The 16241-nt window shown below is 40.3% G+C and overlaps 1 long non-coding RNA gene across 1 annotated transcript; it reads right to left on the minus strand.

Annotated features, from left to right (window-relative positions):
* Positions 1–1562: 1562 nt before the first annotated feature.
* Positions 1563–14639, minus strand: LOC121674291. Its single transcript, XR_006019515.1, has 3 exons — positions 14514–14639; positions 6075–6076; positions 1563–1575 (listed from the first exon to the last, which is right to left on the minus strand). It is a non-coding gene; the product is annotated as an uncharacterized LOC121674291 (long non-coding RNA).
* Positions 14640–16241: the final 1602 nt, after the last annotated feature.

Here is a 16241-nt window from a genome sequence, read left to right on the forward strand (position 1 = left end):
AAGAAATCGGTGCATTTTAAAATGTGTTTTATCTATAATGGTTTGGTTAATCAGACAGCCTCTCTACCTTCAGTCCTTGCCTGGGCATTTGGGCTCCCTTCATCTCACATGATCAGCCCAGAAAGGGTGATGCCTTGGCTGCTGAGGTTCAGGCACACCCTGCACTGTGCTACAGGCTCTGTGGACTTTATCAGAGTAACAGAGACTGCCCTTGAGATAAAAGTATCCTGTTAATATCACAGAATCACAGAAGGGTTGGAAGGGACCTCTGCAGTTCATCCGGTCCAACCCCCCTGCCATGGCAGGGTCACCTTGAGAGGTGACACAGGAACACATCCAGGTGGATTTGGAATGTCTCCAGAGAGGGAGACTCTATGACCTCCCTGGGTAGCCTGTTCCAGTGCTCTGCCACCCTCTACATAAGGAAGTTCTTTCCATCTCCATCAACACCAGTGAGTTTTGCATGAATCCTCTTCGTAGGTCAACTTTTCTCTATTTGAATGATTTTCCTTATTCAAAGTACATTCAGTTAATGTAAACTTTGTCTTTCTACAATGCCACTGTAAAGGTTGGCCAATACTGAACTGAATATGATAATTTGTAACTGTGATAAGTGATACAGTGTTGTGAAGGAAGGGAAAACTTGTTTATTCTTGGAGAGGAGCTTTCTCACTTGTTGCTAGAGTACCCATTTTTCCGCTTCCTTCTGATTCCTGGGAAAGACATCAAGGGGTTTTCTTCCATGGAATCAGCAATAAGCAGTCCCTACATTTGAAGAACAGGCTAAAGAAAAGAGGCATAACTCAAGCATAAATGAGATGTGGGTTCATCCTTAGTTTGAAACCCAGACTAAAATTATCTGTTTCTCCATTGGACTGGAGATGCCTGGTGTTGTATGGGTGGAATCTCCATAAAAAAAAATCTAGAATAAGTTTCTTGGTTTTTTTGAAAATGATCTATCGCATTGCCATGCTGCCCTAGTGCCCACTTTTTCCAAGAGGACACCTTTTTCAGTTCAGCAGGTAGCCCTGGGAAGAGGGGTCAGTCTTTGTTTTTCTTATGCAGACCCTCCCTGCCTCCCTGCCTCCCTGCCTCCCTGCCTCCCTGCCTTGCCTCCCTTGCCTCCCTCCCTGCCTTCCTTCTCTCTCTCTTTCTCTCTCTCTCTCTTTCTGCCTGCCTGTCGTTTGTTTCTTTCTCTCTTTCTGCCTTTCTTTCTGCCTCTCCTGCCTTCCTTGCCTTCCTTTCCTTCTCTTCATGACTGCAGTAGTTGCACATTTGATTTTAAAAAGATAGTAATTGTGAACATGCAAAAGGTCTTGGCTTGGATTAGCTGTGTGAAAAGAAAATTATCAAGTATTTTTTCATACTTTTCACACCAGTTTGTTTCTCTCAGCTGGCAGCCAAGAGAAAAGGATGCTCATCAGAAGCCTGGTCTTCCTAAGTAATGATTAAAACTTATTTTGTGTTGTAATTGCCTATTACAGCTGGTGGTGGGGTCCGAGGCTGTGACCCAGGAAGAGATGACCGGTCCAGGGAGATGGTCCCAAAAGGAATCGCCTTCCCGGGGTCCGGTGTCTTCCTCTCAGCTGCTGGCAGAGGGGCCCTTGCAGAAGCTGTCAGCTCTTTAGTGATATCAGCTCGTGATTCCAGCTCAGCTCTGCAGGGCAGCCTCTAGGCCAAACCAGACCAGAGAGAGAGACGAGAAGGCCCGTGTGGCTGGTTCCGCACGAAGGTAGCTTTATTGTGGGTCCTCTCTGGCGAAGGGAAGCCAGGGACAAGCTCTCTCCTCACAGAGGCGAATTGGTCTTCTTTTATAGGGATACAGGGGATCAGCAAGGGGACCAATGGATTACAGAGGGTCTGGGATAGACCAATGGGTTACAGAACGATCTGCATAGGGTCTCCCAGAGGATTGTGGGTCTACTTTTCCTCACCATGACTCAAAGTAGTCACCTTTCCAGGGAGTCCTGCTGGGCGATTGCAAAATCTTTTATCTCAGCAGACATCCCTCCAGGGCAGTGGCTGGGCATATCCCACAATTGCCTAGTAGTTTCACCTTTCTTAATAAGGGCAAAACTTCTGCTGGCATTAGGGATCCTGAACATAAGAAGGATTTATAAAAATCCCACTTCTTAATCTTATGCAGTCTAAAGTGTTTAATGTTTGATGAGGTTTGTTTTCTGAAGCTGTGCCTCTGGGAGTTCAAACACTGGTGTCTCTTAAAAACAGGGAACTTGGAGAGTTGTGTCAAAATGCAGTCAGCAAGTTTTCTCGACTCATTTCTTCACCTTGTGCTGTCCTATTTATATCCCTATAAAGCAGCCAAGAAGACCCTTGTCTTTCCTGTTAAATAAAAGATTGAGTTTTTGACTTCTAATGCTTAATGTGTGTGAAGAATCTTGGAGGGGAAACCCAAGGAAGATGAGGCTTATTTGATCCCAAAAGAAGCAAAGAAAATTGACCAGTGGCTGGGTGAATGTTGCTGCATTAATGTTTCAACCTCCTTCTAAAGTAAAACCGATTTACTCTACTTCAGTTTTGTTTTTCTAAATGTTTAGATATCTACATGTCTAGTTATTTTATAATAGTGAAGAGAAAGTCCTACATATGCCTGTGACCTCAGTTCCCAGAATAAAAAGTGTCCATTGAAAGTCTTTATAATAAAGATGAATAATGAATCAAAAACCTCTCTGACACTAGGGGGACCTGCCCTATGGATCATAAGAGGTTCTGGGAATGGGTCTCAAGGAGGTAATGTAACAGGTGGTTTAATACTCTGGTGAAGGGATTCTACACTTTTTGACAGTCCTCTCAGAAAAATATAATTAGCAAAGTCTCAGGCAGCAAACTGATCTGTGGTGAGTGCATAGTCCTCTTTAACCACTGTTAAAATATCATTACAGATGTAATCCTTTGCAGAAAACTTTTTTTGAAACTTGGGTCTGAATTTCCTTTGCTCTCTTCATTCTGCATAATAATCTGAACAAATCTGGCGTGTGGATTACTGGTGTCATGCTGATGACTGATATGCATGTGCCCCCGGAGAGTGGAAAATGGGCTCTTTCATTTCTTTTCGCCTACTCAGGTCCCTCATTCAGTAATTAGTTGGAGCATTCCCCTCACCTTTTTTTGCACTTACACTCATGATGACACTCCTGCAGCCCTCCAGCCTGAGCCTAGGTACTTCTGCACAATGTTTTTCCCTATGGCTAAGGCTGATTGCTGTTCATGGCTGACAGGGCTGTTTAGGATTTGAATGCTTGGGGTTGCCTAGAAGGCATTGCATTTTGGTTTAGAAAAAGTCCTAGAGGGTGCCTAATTAAACTCTAAGCTGTATTAAGCCAACTATTTTCCTTTAGATAGGAAAGAAAGTTTATGTCAGAAAGAGGTTTTTGGCTGCAACAACCAGATTGGTGTAAGACATCACAGTGGAACTAAGACAAAACCCTCGATTTTATACATATGTAGTTGCATATCCTTAAAACAGCATGATAATCTGAGAGTGTCTGTTTGTCTGCTTGAATTGACTTTTGTCAGAGTTGCCACAGTTTCAAAATATCCAGATTGATGCTATTGCAGCTCTCACTCAGGGGTTTTATTTAGCAAATACTGTCAGGTTAAAAGTCTGATAGCTGTTCTTTGCAAGTCTTATAGATTTGGCTGGTGTAATGATGTATGTTGAGAGACAAGATACCTGTTGCCAGGGTATTTTGCCATGTCTCGGGGAGAAAAGAAAGAAAGCATTACAATTTAAGTGACAATCATAAGCCCAAACCTAACAGTAATTAGTATGTGCATTTCAAAGGTGGCCATTCTGAGAACAGTTTTGCCTTCTGAGGGGGCAGAATATTTCTGCAACTGATTGTGGACTTTTCTGCCTTACATTACTTAACTAAACTGATTCTAAATTGTCAAAACAGTTTTGAGACTAAAGACATTCTGTCACGTATATATCATGGTGCCCCGCAGTGGTAAGGAGGAGAAGAGAGATCCAACAGGCAGGAATTGTGCAGCAAGATTGATTTATTTAATTATTTTACAACTCTTTTATAGACTTTTTTCTTCATAGTCTAATTGGTCAAAGGATCAGCCATCCCTTAGGGTGATTGACTAAAATCCCAAAACATCCATTGTCAAAATATTTTTCTACTGTACTATAAACAAAGATTTGCAAGGTCGCAGGTGTTCGTAGTTTCTAGAACTCTGCTACTATTTTCGTGAGAGAGAAAGATATTTCATGGGACTGGAAAGAAGCAAGAAAATTCTTGCTAGCAGCAATATTGTATCCACAACAATATTGTGCAAAGTCCAGTGGATAAAAGGGACTGATCTTAACCAAGTTCTATGAAATTGAAGATTTGGTAACTCCATAGAGATTTCTCCATTCTGAGATCAGTTTTAAGACTAGTAAATTAGCTAGTCCTAGTAATCATAAATTTTCTTTGAATTTTTCACTTCATCATGTGAATTATTCTTATTTCTGGGAAAATGTAGTGTAAGCTTAATGGTTTTTATCAGGAGAAGCTGTTACTGTCTTAAACTGTGTGACATCTTAATACCTGAAGAAATAGAATTTCTTTTATAATGGTTATAATTATTTGCCTCTGCTCAAACTAATTTCATTTCGCTGGTGATGGTGATGGAACAGCATTGAATTAAAAGTGGCTCAGCTCAGCTCAGGTTTCTGGCTCTTTGTTCTGAATACAGTAATTAGTGGTTTGCTTGCAGAAAGACCGCAAAAAGAAGGGGTAAGGTGAGGGATGTGCAAAGAGTCCACTTGCTTGCTTACTCTGGGAAAATTTTTGGGTTTTTTTCTTCCTGGATATTTAATTAAGATGGAAGACATATATTTTTGTTTGCATTTTCAAAACATGCTGCTGGCATCTTTCCTTCCTTGAGAGCATTTGTGCATCTGCCTTATTAATTTTCTCTTATCATGAATAGAAAAAAACTATTTGCAAATTGGTCTTCAAGTTAAGACACATTTAAATGTCTAAGAAGCAAATCAGTGTTTTCATTATTAAACAAAAAACATTGTAGATGTATTAAAGAAGTTCTAAAGAAGTGTATTTTAATATTCTTTGATATCAAGAGAAGAAAACGTTTAAAAATTATTGGAAAATATTTTTTTCAGTGGAATTTTATGGGGAGTAAAACAAGGTCTTACTGTGAAAAGTGAGCTTGTTTAACTTAGTATTTACATATCAACCCTGTTGAAGTATGGATTTCAACCCAAACACCACCTTGAAGCATTCTGAACACAATGCAATTTATTTTAAAAACAGAAAAGGGCTTTTATAAAATATCCTACTGAATTTTTTTTCAGTAATAGAATTCTGCTTTTACCTCTCAGCATGCACTTGTGCATAAGATGATTTTGTTTTTCCTTTGTGTTTTGTCCAAAATAGAATTCTTAGTAAATTCATTTGTCATTTGTAGGAAAAGAGACTTATGTGGAATAGACTGTCTATCATCACTTAGAATTCACTAGAACAATAGGAAACACAATATTCTATCATAATCCAGGTTATCTGTATTAAGAGTTTGTCTTTACATTGTTTGTTTCGGCTGTTAACTCTTGCCCTCTGATGTGAGAGGTGATCTTGGAGAGCTAAAGGAGAAATCTCCAGGAGTGCCCTTAATTTGCCTGAGCACTTTGTTTAACAAAATATATAACCACAAGTATCAACAGAAGATTGCACCATCTCTCTCACCATCTGTGTCTAATTGTAGATTACCTATTAAGAGTGCAGTGGTGGTGATTACAGGTGGGAGTGGAAGATTCAGTTTTTACTAGGGTTGCCTGATATTTCCCATTATAAGACTATTTTCTGTTCTGTTTGATAATTTTCCATCTTTTTAGTTAATTTTCCATGCTGGGTGACTGCTTCCAGCTCTTGCTTTGTTTTTGTTTTTGGTTTTTTTTTCGCTTTATTTAGAGGAATTTTCATGTTGTGAGGTTTCTTTTTTGTTGTTTTTGAGGTGAAAAAGCCTCAAAAAAAAAAAAATCCAAAGCCTTTTGGATTTTTTTTCCCCTAAGGAAATAATCCCTATGACCTTTTTTTTCTTTAAACGCCTGGTCTCTCTCTTTACCTCAGACCTTCAGGGCAGATCTGATATATGGTTTTTGCAGGGATCTAGGATCATATATGTGAATGAGGTTTTTTTTAAAGTGAAGGACTATTTGGTCTGATTTGGGGCTTTTGATTTTTTTGATTTCCCGGCCCCCTAGAGAGGACATGTTTACATTAGTCACTAGCCTTCCTCCCTATTGATAAAGAAGGGACACTCAGCTGCAAGGATGAGAAAAAAAGAGAATTAGGCTAATACGTAGCATAAGGCTACTTATTATCTCACTACAGTAGTCTTCCAGTGAAGAAAGGGGTGTACTTAAATTCTGTGTTCTTTGGTCTGTATCCATGTGGTGAAATGCCTGGCTACTTGGGAACTGCCCACTTGTGTATGTAATTCTGTAGCACTGCCAAAAACTGAAGTAACTTGAGGCAACTATGCCATCTAAAAACGGGTCCAGTTAATAACTCTTAATATTTCTCCATGTGAAATGAAATATACACTTGCTAAATCCACAATTTTTTCTTGCTTACTTTCATTGGTAAAAGGGAAAACAAATACTGAGATTACAGAACTGAGGATACATCATATATTATTCATGCCATATCGGCACTCAACTTTCCTTCCTCGCTGTGCTAATGTAGCCAGTCCATAAGGTGTGATATTTGGCATACAATTTATAGCCTGCTTGGTGCTTTACAGTGTGTATTCCACACAGTTTAGCATTTATAATGCAGCAAGAAAAAAAAATCCCCAAACAAATCCAATAAAGTTTATCTGCATATAAGGGAGAATTTCTATAGAAATAACTTGTTCCTGCAATTTCTCATAGTAATGAATTAAGTTTCCTAAGAGCTAGGGCCAAAAGGCTAGACTCAAATAGGGATCTCTTCTAGGATGCCAATCTAAGGAAATATAGGGAATTTTATTAGTTATCAGTTGATGGTTATATCATCTAAGGCTAGTAATGTCTTGATAAAGGACAGTGTAATTATTTATTCATAACACCTGTCTGATATATAAAGATAATTCATCAAAAGGAGAGAATTTCTTTATCTGTTTCAGGCTGTTACAGGTGGGGCGCTGACCTCCTGGAAAGCAGCTCTGTGGAGAAGGACCTGGGGGTTCTGGTGGACACCAAGTTGTCCATGAGCCAGCAGTACCCTGGTGTCCAAGAAGGCCAAGGGTCTCCTGGGGTGCATTAGGAAAATCTTTTCCAGCAGGTCGAGGAAGGTTGTGGAGTCTCCCTCACAAGAAGTGTTCCAGAACTATCTGGATGCAATCCTGTGCTATGTGCTCTGGGATGGCCCTGCTTGAGTTGGGAGGTTGGACCAGATGACCCGCTGTGTTCAATTCCAACCTGACCCATTCTGTAACTCCTTTAGAATGCCATTAAGGAAATAACAGTGAATATGTGCACATATCCCTTTTGCTCAGTACGACTGCTTCCTCACAGAATATGCACTGGTTCTTAGCTGCCTACCCGAGGATAAAAAAAGAGTTGTTCTCTTGTTCTAAAAAGAATTTTGATACTCTGTGAAGCCACCATAGCAAAGAAGACTGTGTCTGTAGGCTGTCTCTCCTGCTTTTCTGAGAGCTCAGCCAAGTTACTACAAAGGTTCCACTAAGATGACTCTTATTCCTGCTATGTTCAGAAGTAGAAGGAAGTGAATTGGAGTTATGAAACCAGTTCTTGATTGAAAAGAACAGCTCATGCTTCAGATTTGTGATCCTTTCTTTCTCTATTTGTTCCTTCCATTTCTTTTTAACTTGCTGTGATTTGTCTGATATTTAGAACTGTTTTTTGGGGTATGCTACACATATACAGTCAAATTTCGACTTGACTGAACTACAGGCAAGAAAAGAGCTACATAAACAACAATCAATTTCATCTTATGTAGTGACATCAGTACTGGCATTTTTTTTGTTTTAAAATCACATTCTGCCTCTCTGTTCTCCTCAGGTGTTTGTTCATTGAATGAAAATGTAGGAGGGGTTAATTTTCAAGGTATTTTTGAAAGTAATTTTTCAGATGATAGACACATTAAAATCAAAATGGATTCATCACTATGCATCACAACCATTGTTTCCCTAAAATAAAAATTAATAATTTCCCCAAATTAGCTGTTACTAGACTGACTTGCCTGCTAATTTAGCTGCTGCACAATCATGGATGCATGGCTTAGTGAATGGGTTTTCAGAATATTTTTTGTGATGTCTTTATCAGCCAGGGAAATTTATTATGGAATTGTCATCAGAGGAGAAAACATGAATAAAGTCACCCCAGAGTATGAAACAGTCTCTCATACCCATCAATCATGGATCGAGGCACATTTAAACTAGCTCGAGAGGTTCATTCTCCTGCTCAGGATCTATCTTATTCTTACTGTAGAAGCACTTTAAATACCAACTTGTACATGGAGCTCCATCCTTTACTGGGTTATTCCCTGCCATATCTGTCATGCAGCTGTTTCCAGGAGGTTGCCCTGCAGGGGGGTTGGGATGTGTGAGAGCCCAGGAAGTGGGGGTATATGTGCTTTCCTCAAAGGAAATGTGAGTAGTTTGCTGTTATTTGGTGAAAAATGGAGGATGTGGAGTTTGGGTGCGTGGGGAGAAGAGCGGGAAGTATGGCAGGAAAACAGACACTGTTTTTTTATCCTACCCCAAAACCTAAATGGGAAGAGTCAGGAAATTACAGTGTCGGAGATGAGTATTTGCTGCTCTCCCTCATAGCTGTCCTGACATTGTCCAGCTTCTCTTGCTGCCATTTATGATGCTGTTGGTGCTTGCCTGATGGTTTCATTAATGCAGATGTAGATTTTTCAGCCATGCACAGTAGGCACAACCAGCACTGCTGATGGCAGCAAGTCTTTCTCTGGGTACACAAGGGGGTTGAAGTCCCTTTAGGATCTTCTGCAGTAACCAGGCTAATTCCATCACTACTTCCCTAATGGTTGCAGTTTCAAATGTTTCCGCATCCAGTTCTTTAATTTCCTCGTTCTCCTAAAGGAATCGTGTTTCTGCTGCAGGATCATGGCAGAGATGTCTAAATGGTGCAACATGATACATGATGCCTTGATGCCAGTGTAAGCTATGGATGGCCACACAGGAGGATTCTGAACTGTCAGGACAGAGTGTGACAGCACTCCCTCCTGAAGTGACTGCTGCTCCAAGGAGAAGACAAAGTGTAGTATTTTGTTTGTAACTACATGTAACTACATCTAGCTGCACAATTACCAGTACTTTAACTTTTTAGTGGGAGACAAGAAGGCAAGTAGGAGAGTAAATGAAATAACACAGCCTGCTTTTAACATATCAGGACTTTTAGGGTATCATCATGCTGTTAATATTTTTATCATTAGGTAGATTATTTCAAAGGGATTTTGTCTCTGTTCCCACGGTCCCAATAATGTGTGGTCCCTGTTTCCAAGGTGAGAAAGGTCAGCAGCACTGCCATGTGATGTGGTAATAAATGAGAGATGAAAAGATAAAACTGCCCATTCCTGCCCACTCACCTCCATCCTTTGGATGCAAATTGACTCTAGGACATGCAAGGGCTGCCAAGAAGTTAACCTCCTGAAAAAAACAGTGCAGCAGCAACAAATGAACTGTCCTTTGGTGAAAGAATCTTAATGCTTCCTTAATTACACCCCTGTAGGGTTTGCACAGTTTAATAGCCAGCAGTGGAGATGGCAATTTGAACTTAAGTCTTGCAAAGTTTTAGAGAAAACAGGTACTGTAGTTTTTGAGAAGTGGTAAGGGAGAAGAAATTGAAGTAGATTGGAGAACTGGGATTTAAAATTTCTGATGTTATTCAATTCCCTTTCCTTTCTGCCAATACTGAAATGGAGATGTTCAGCATAAAATGACCTCCTTACTGAACACACTCTCACAGATTGTCTATTTGAATGCGAATGCTGTACACATTATTCCAGCAGAGTGATACTAGAAGATTGCCTTTTTGAACAATTGTATTCCAGCCTAACCACACATGCATGAGAAGGCAAATACCTCCTAAAATAACAGATAAATCAAATCTAATAGATTTAAAAATCTCTGAGTTTTGCTATGCTAATATCTCTTTTTCCTTCAGGCAAGACTGAATGTAGCTAACCTGTCATGTATTCAAGTACGGGAAAATGGAATAATTTCTGTTTGGTTTTAAGCTTTTCAAACTATATTGTTTGAAAGTGTTTCAGATTGAAAATTATTAATAAAAGAGTGATTGCTATAACATAAATCTGTCAGCATTTTGCCTTCAAGTCTGTGGGCTGTACCAACCTGAGTTACTGGCATACCTTGTTCTGACAGCTGGCTAAGTGGCTTCTGAACAAGGAACTTCCTGTTTTCTTGCCTCTCTGGGATTTTCATGTTAGGCCTAATATTTATGGTTATCTGAGTCTGTATTACACGTTACCATTATGTATATTAGCTGAGGTATTGAGGATCTCTGCTTTTGTGATATTTATATGGAAGGAGGAGTGATTTATCCTGGAAACAAAGAGGATGTGAAGTTCCTGGAACCTAACAGCAAAGCAGATTTTCTGCTTGGACAGTCAGCAGGATGTTTATTTAGGTCCTGTGTCTTGGGACCCATGTGCTCTTCAGTTTCTCTTGCTTGAGGTGCTGCAACACTGGCTAGCTTGTTATTTGGTCTTTTCCACTCTGCCTTCATTGACATGGGACAAAGCAATCCAGGTACCTTGAGGCCTGGGGTTTTTTCCCTGTCTCCCCTCTCTCATTTTTTCCTAATTCTCCTGCAGATTCCCAAGGGGGCCAGTGAAAAATGAACATTTTGTTGAAAAAAATCAGATAGCTAAGGTGGAAGAGATGGCATTTTTTTTGGAACAAAACTAGTCTTTGAGAACTCTCACATGTCAGAAATATTTTTGCTTTGAAATGTTTATGTTTCAGTGTGTTTAGGAATTAAATGCTTCCAAGTATTTCAGTGATGTCAAAATAAAAGGCTTTAAACACAAAATACGTTTTCAGCCAAAATGATTTGCCAGATTTGGTGTTAATCAGTAGTCTTAGTTACCTTAATTCTGAACGCTTCTGGGGTATAATACATGTGGTTGAAAAGTTGTCCAGCAATGTACCCTAGTGCTTCCTGTACAGTCTTCAAGGGTCCAGCCCAAGCCAGCAGAGTTTTGGCCTCCAAAGGCAGAAAAGCCAGGAAATGCACTAATATTTCTAGATACGTTTTTGGAAAATATGAACTTACTAGAAGGGAATAGAAGACTTCAACATAAGGAACATGTGTGATACAGGAATCAGCATCTTTGGTAATATCTGAGAATGAAGAATACAGTCCTTCAAAGCAGAACTACTGAAGATCAGCTGAGACCAGAGCAATGAAGTCGACAGTAGAGACTCTTTTGGATTTTTGGGGCCTGGAACATGAGTCATTTCTGTTAAAGATGATAAGAAGTAGGTACAAACCTTGCACTAGGTGACAAGTGGCATGCCAGACTACCTGCTGGTAACATCTCTTAGAGTATTTCTCAGAGGAAAGATATTGGTGTCAAAAGTTGAATTTTTTTTCTGCTCTTCAGAAGACAGGCTTCAGGTAGTTGAAGTCAGAAAATGATAGTCACTTCTGAACTGCAAATTAGACTGGAACAACTCTGAGTAAATTATATATCTAAAACTGAGAGCTGCAGTAAACCCTTTGAATTTAATCTGAATGTTGGAAGTCATCAATGGATGAAAGATTTCAGCATATCTGAGCATTATTTTATTTTATTTTTTTAGGGAAATGAGAGAGAAGGAAGGAGAGGCTCCTATCAGAACAGTGTTGAACACTGGTTAGCTCTTCAGAACAGTTGTCACGTTAAAATGAATGTAATATCAATATTCTAATCCAGGCACAGGAGCCTCAGAACAGTGGAAGCTCAGTTTTCTCCTTTTACGTCATTATTTATACAGATCTGCACTGTGATTCTCCAGTGCTCACGATGGAAATAGTGGCTTCCTCTGTAGTGCTGGCTTGTGTCCTTCTGCATGCTAATGCAATATTCTATTTCTAATTTGAAGGTAATAGATTCGTGAATACATGAGGCTAATGTGAATCCAGCCATGCAGAAAACCTGAGGTTTGTCATAAGCAGGCCAGCTTCTGAGCATTCTTCATTTAAAATTCAATTAAAAAAAATTTCTAATTTAAGTGTCTACTTTGTTTTCTGCCTTTCAGCTTTGATGCACATTTTTTTCGTTTTTGGAAAACCTTTATGTTTTCTGTTAGAGGGTGAGGATGGATGATAGTGCTGTTTGCATTTGTCAGCTAATTGTTTCTTCCCTTGTCATTCTCTTTATGAGTAGGAGGTGTATTGTAGTGATGTATGAAGTATTTGTCGTGACTAGGATTTCAAATAGAGTTTCAGTGCATTTTCTGGACAGGGAATGTAGATTTCTGCATTTAGTTTTTCCTCCTCTTTCTGGCATGGCTGCACAGATTGTGGTGCAGTCCAAAAACATGACAAGAAACCCCACAGGCACTATTCCCCAATTCTACTCTAATTCCCCTTTTTCCTGAACACAGAGGGGTGGGTGATGTTACAAAACTCATGTACAGCCTGCTGGGATCAATGAGAATATAACAGGCTGCTAGAGGTGATTTTATTCCTGTTTTCAATGTGAAAGAAGGGGCCATTGTAAGGTCTTTTAGGAGATCAAGTAGGCTGATTTAATGATGTAATCAAACCATATTTGCATGGCTCTTTAGCTGCCACAGCGTGCATAAAATATTAATAGTCTGTCTCTCTGGTCCTTAAGTTCTGGATGTGAAAAGTTGTGTACTTACCTTACCAGGTCTGGTGACCTGGTACCGAAGTATTCAGATGAGCAAGTGCTACCTGGTGCTTACCAGAGGGAGGAGAGTGGAAAAAGGGTAAATTTCTGGGGATGCCCAAGTTTGGGAAATGGCCAGAGCACAGTGGGCACCCCACTGGTGGGGTTGGGATGAACTGGTTTGGGTGTGCAGGACATGACTAGAGCTGAGTGATACTGGCCCCAGTGATCTCCCTGTCCTGCTTCTTCCCATGGTTGAGGATCAGTGGTCCTTGCACAGGTGCCACATCTGCAGTAGTTGTTAATTGTTCCCACACTGTGTGGTTCAGAGCTGCCATGTCACAAGCTCAAATGTATTTGGGTGGTATTGGCAGAATAGGAAGGCAGAATAATGTCCACAGGATGGAAGAATGTTGGGTTGCTGCTGACATTTTGGCATTAGGCTGGGGGTGTCAAGTGGAGAATAGCCCTTCTTTTTGACCCTGAGACTAGGCACTGCAGTTACACATAGAGTCAGCTAAGGTACAGCTCTCCTTCCAATTTGCTTTTTACAGTTTTTAGACTTTGCATTTTTATGCTTAATTTTTTCTTCAAGGATTGATTGTGTTGAGAAAAAGAAATCATAATTTTAAAGTGTGTATCTGTTTGCTTTGAGCTAATCTCAGGATGATATACAATAGTCTGGGGATCTGAAAAATAAGACATTAGTCAATAATATCCTTCTGTTCCTTTATATGTTATAAGAAGATTCACATCTCTCTTATTATATCCTCATACTCTTGTATTTTAAATATGATTTTCTCTTTGTCTCTTTCTATTATTCACAATACTTCGGTATCTATGTGTCAAAGAGTTGCAGAAAAAACCCCATGGTGGCAACTGAGGGCAAGTATTTTTTTCCAATTTTTTCAGTGTGTTGATTTTTGAGACAATTGGTTTTACAGCTTTGGCCCTACCACTTGAAAATTTGGAAAGTTAAAATTGTACTTGGTAGAGAAGAGGGGGGGAGAGAATCTAAACATTGTTCCTTCTCTTTCCTAAGAAAAATAGAGCAAATGACAAGAGTTCTTAGCTTTTGTTTCTTACATTTCTAACCACACTTAACTTTCCAAAACTCCTCAAATTTACAGAGATGACACAGTGGAAAAGTTATTTTGATTTTTTTCTTTTGGAGTCCTGGATAGCTTCTTCAGTATTGAAAGGATTTTAAAAAGCTAGAGTGAAAAGTGAACATGCAAAACATCCATCTATGTGTTTGTGAAAAGAGAAGTCTTCTTTCTGATGCTCTCTATATTCTGAGAAAGTAGAAATATTATAAAGATGGTGTAGCTATTTCTAGAACATGCCTGTTTTTGGGAACCAGTTCAAGATGAAAATTTCGTTTTGAAACAACGTAAGTGAAGCCTCCTTAAAGTCATGCTCAAAAAATAGACTTGAGTGACCTGTGGAAAAAGAGAAGTCCAAAAATTTTTTTATTTGTTCCATGGCAAAACTCTGACCCACTCAGTTGAGTAACATCTTGCACCAGTAACATCTGCCATCATCAGCTAGAAGGGTTACCAAGGAAAGTGACCCAAACCCCTGGGACTTTTTTCTTCAGCTGCTGCCACAGATTGCTGCATCTCCTCAGAAAAACAGGAAAAAGAAAGCTACCAGTCCTGAGGCTCTAACTCTGTCTGCGTCATTAATTGTTGTCTTCCCTGATGGGGGAGACGTTCAGATTTTTGCCAGGAGAAAAAAGGAGGCGAATGGGACTTCATGCTTCTCAGTCTCCAGATAGGTGTTTAGTAATTCTTATCTAAGGAGTACAAGCCACTGGCATGCCCTAGACATAGCACAGAGCAGAGAATGCAGCAAGAAGACAATTTACCAAGATTTCACAGCCTTTTAAAAGGTAAATTACCCAATGAAAACTTAAAACACAAGAGATTTTCACTTTTTTACCGATGTCCAACAAGTTCCTAAATCATGTAGACAGGAACTGCGGAATTCTGTATCCAATCATCCCAAACCACTATTGCTGCAAAATATGGAGTTAGTGAAGAAGGAGAAAGAAGCTTTTAACTACAACTTATCCTCCATTTCCAGGTTTTCTACTTCTATCTATTTACTGTGCAAATAGACCTAAAAACTCTAAATTTTTCACCCTGTGATAATCTCACATAGTATTCTATCACCTAATTCACACCATTGTAGATTCAAATTCTTCCCAGAGGCTAGGCAAATTTTCCCATGGACAAAGGTCAAAAGCAGTACTGTTCAGGGGGGTACAACCTTTCAAAACAGGCAGAGAAATATTCTCTGCATTCTAGGTTCCCACAAGGCTCATATCCACAGGCTTGGCCCATGGATAGTCAACACACAGCCTCTGTGGAGGAATGTGCTCTGGTGTGAGAGCTGGTGGGGCAAGCAGCTGTGACTCGGATGTGGGAGAACTGGATTTTTGTTGGTCAGGCTTGGGACATGCCACTGGAATGTGCTTGTTAGGGTTCTCCCAAAAAGCAACAAGGTTTCAGCATTCTACCTGTCTCAGTTTTGGAGACAAAATTTTGGGAGGAAGCGCTCCAGGATGAGCACCTCCTCCAAAGGGACAAGGGCCTCCTTCTTTCCTCCGTCAATGAGACAAATGGGTCACAGGAAGTAAAAGTGGGAAAAAACCCAAACTGTTTATTATCACTCAAACAGAACAGGGTAGAACAGGATAAAAAAAACTTCAAAATACAGCAAATTCCCGGAGAGGGAACAGACACACGGGCTTGGACCAGCCAGGGCCACCCTGCGGGCCCGCTGGGGCTACTGCCGCAGGCTCCCCGGACCAGCGAGGAGGGAAGGGAGGCCGTGAGGGAAGGGGAAGGGAAAAAAGAACAAGAAAAAAAGCAATAGAACCTTTTCCCCGCTAGCCGGAACACAAAAGAAACCCAAAAAGCAGCACAGTGCTCCTGGCGCACTCCCTCCTGAGCCCTGCCAAAACCCTGGAGCCCCGAGCCGAGCCGTTGGGCTCCACCGTTCAACTGCCCCGCACTCCGGGTCCCATGGCTCTGGCCCTGCCCCCGGGTCCATCTTAAAGCCACAGTATCCTTGGGCATTAAGCGGACAGTTAAGGAATAAAGCGGCTTCACCCCAGGACACTACTACAGCCAGAGAAGCCGTGTTCATTTGAAATCTCAACAGTGTATTTCTGTGCTCTATAGAAGGAATTTTAACTTGTGGCCTCTTGGTTATTAAGACTTCCAGTCTGTAAAACACTAGGGATTTTGAGAATCAAAATAACTCCCCTGCAGTGCTTGCAGGTCTAAGGTCTTGTATCTTGTCTCTCAGATGGAGATGTGAATTGAATCTTGACTTGAAATGTTAATATCACAACTGAGAGAGCTGCTATAT

Source organism: Corvus kubaryi, unplaced genomic scaffold (genome assembly GCF_017639235.1).
Source record: "Corvus kubaryi isolate FWS band 111438036 unplaced genomic scaffold, C.kubaryi_AGA036_p1.0 67, whole genome shotgun sequence".
Classification (NCBI taxonomy): Eukaryota; Metazoa; Chordata; class Aves; order Passeriformes; family Corvidae; genus Corvus; species Corvus kubaryi.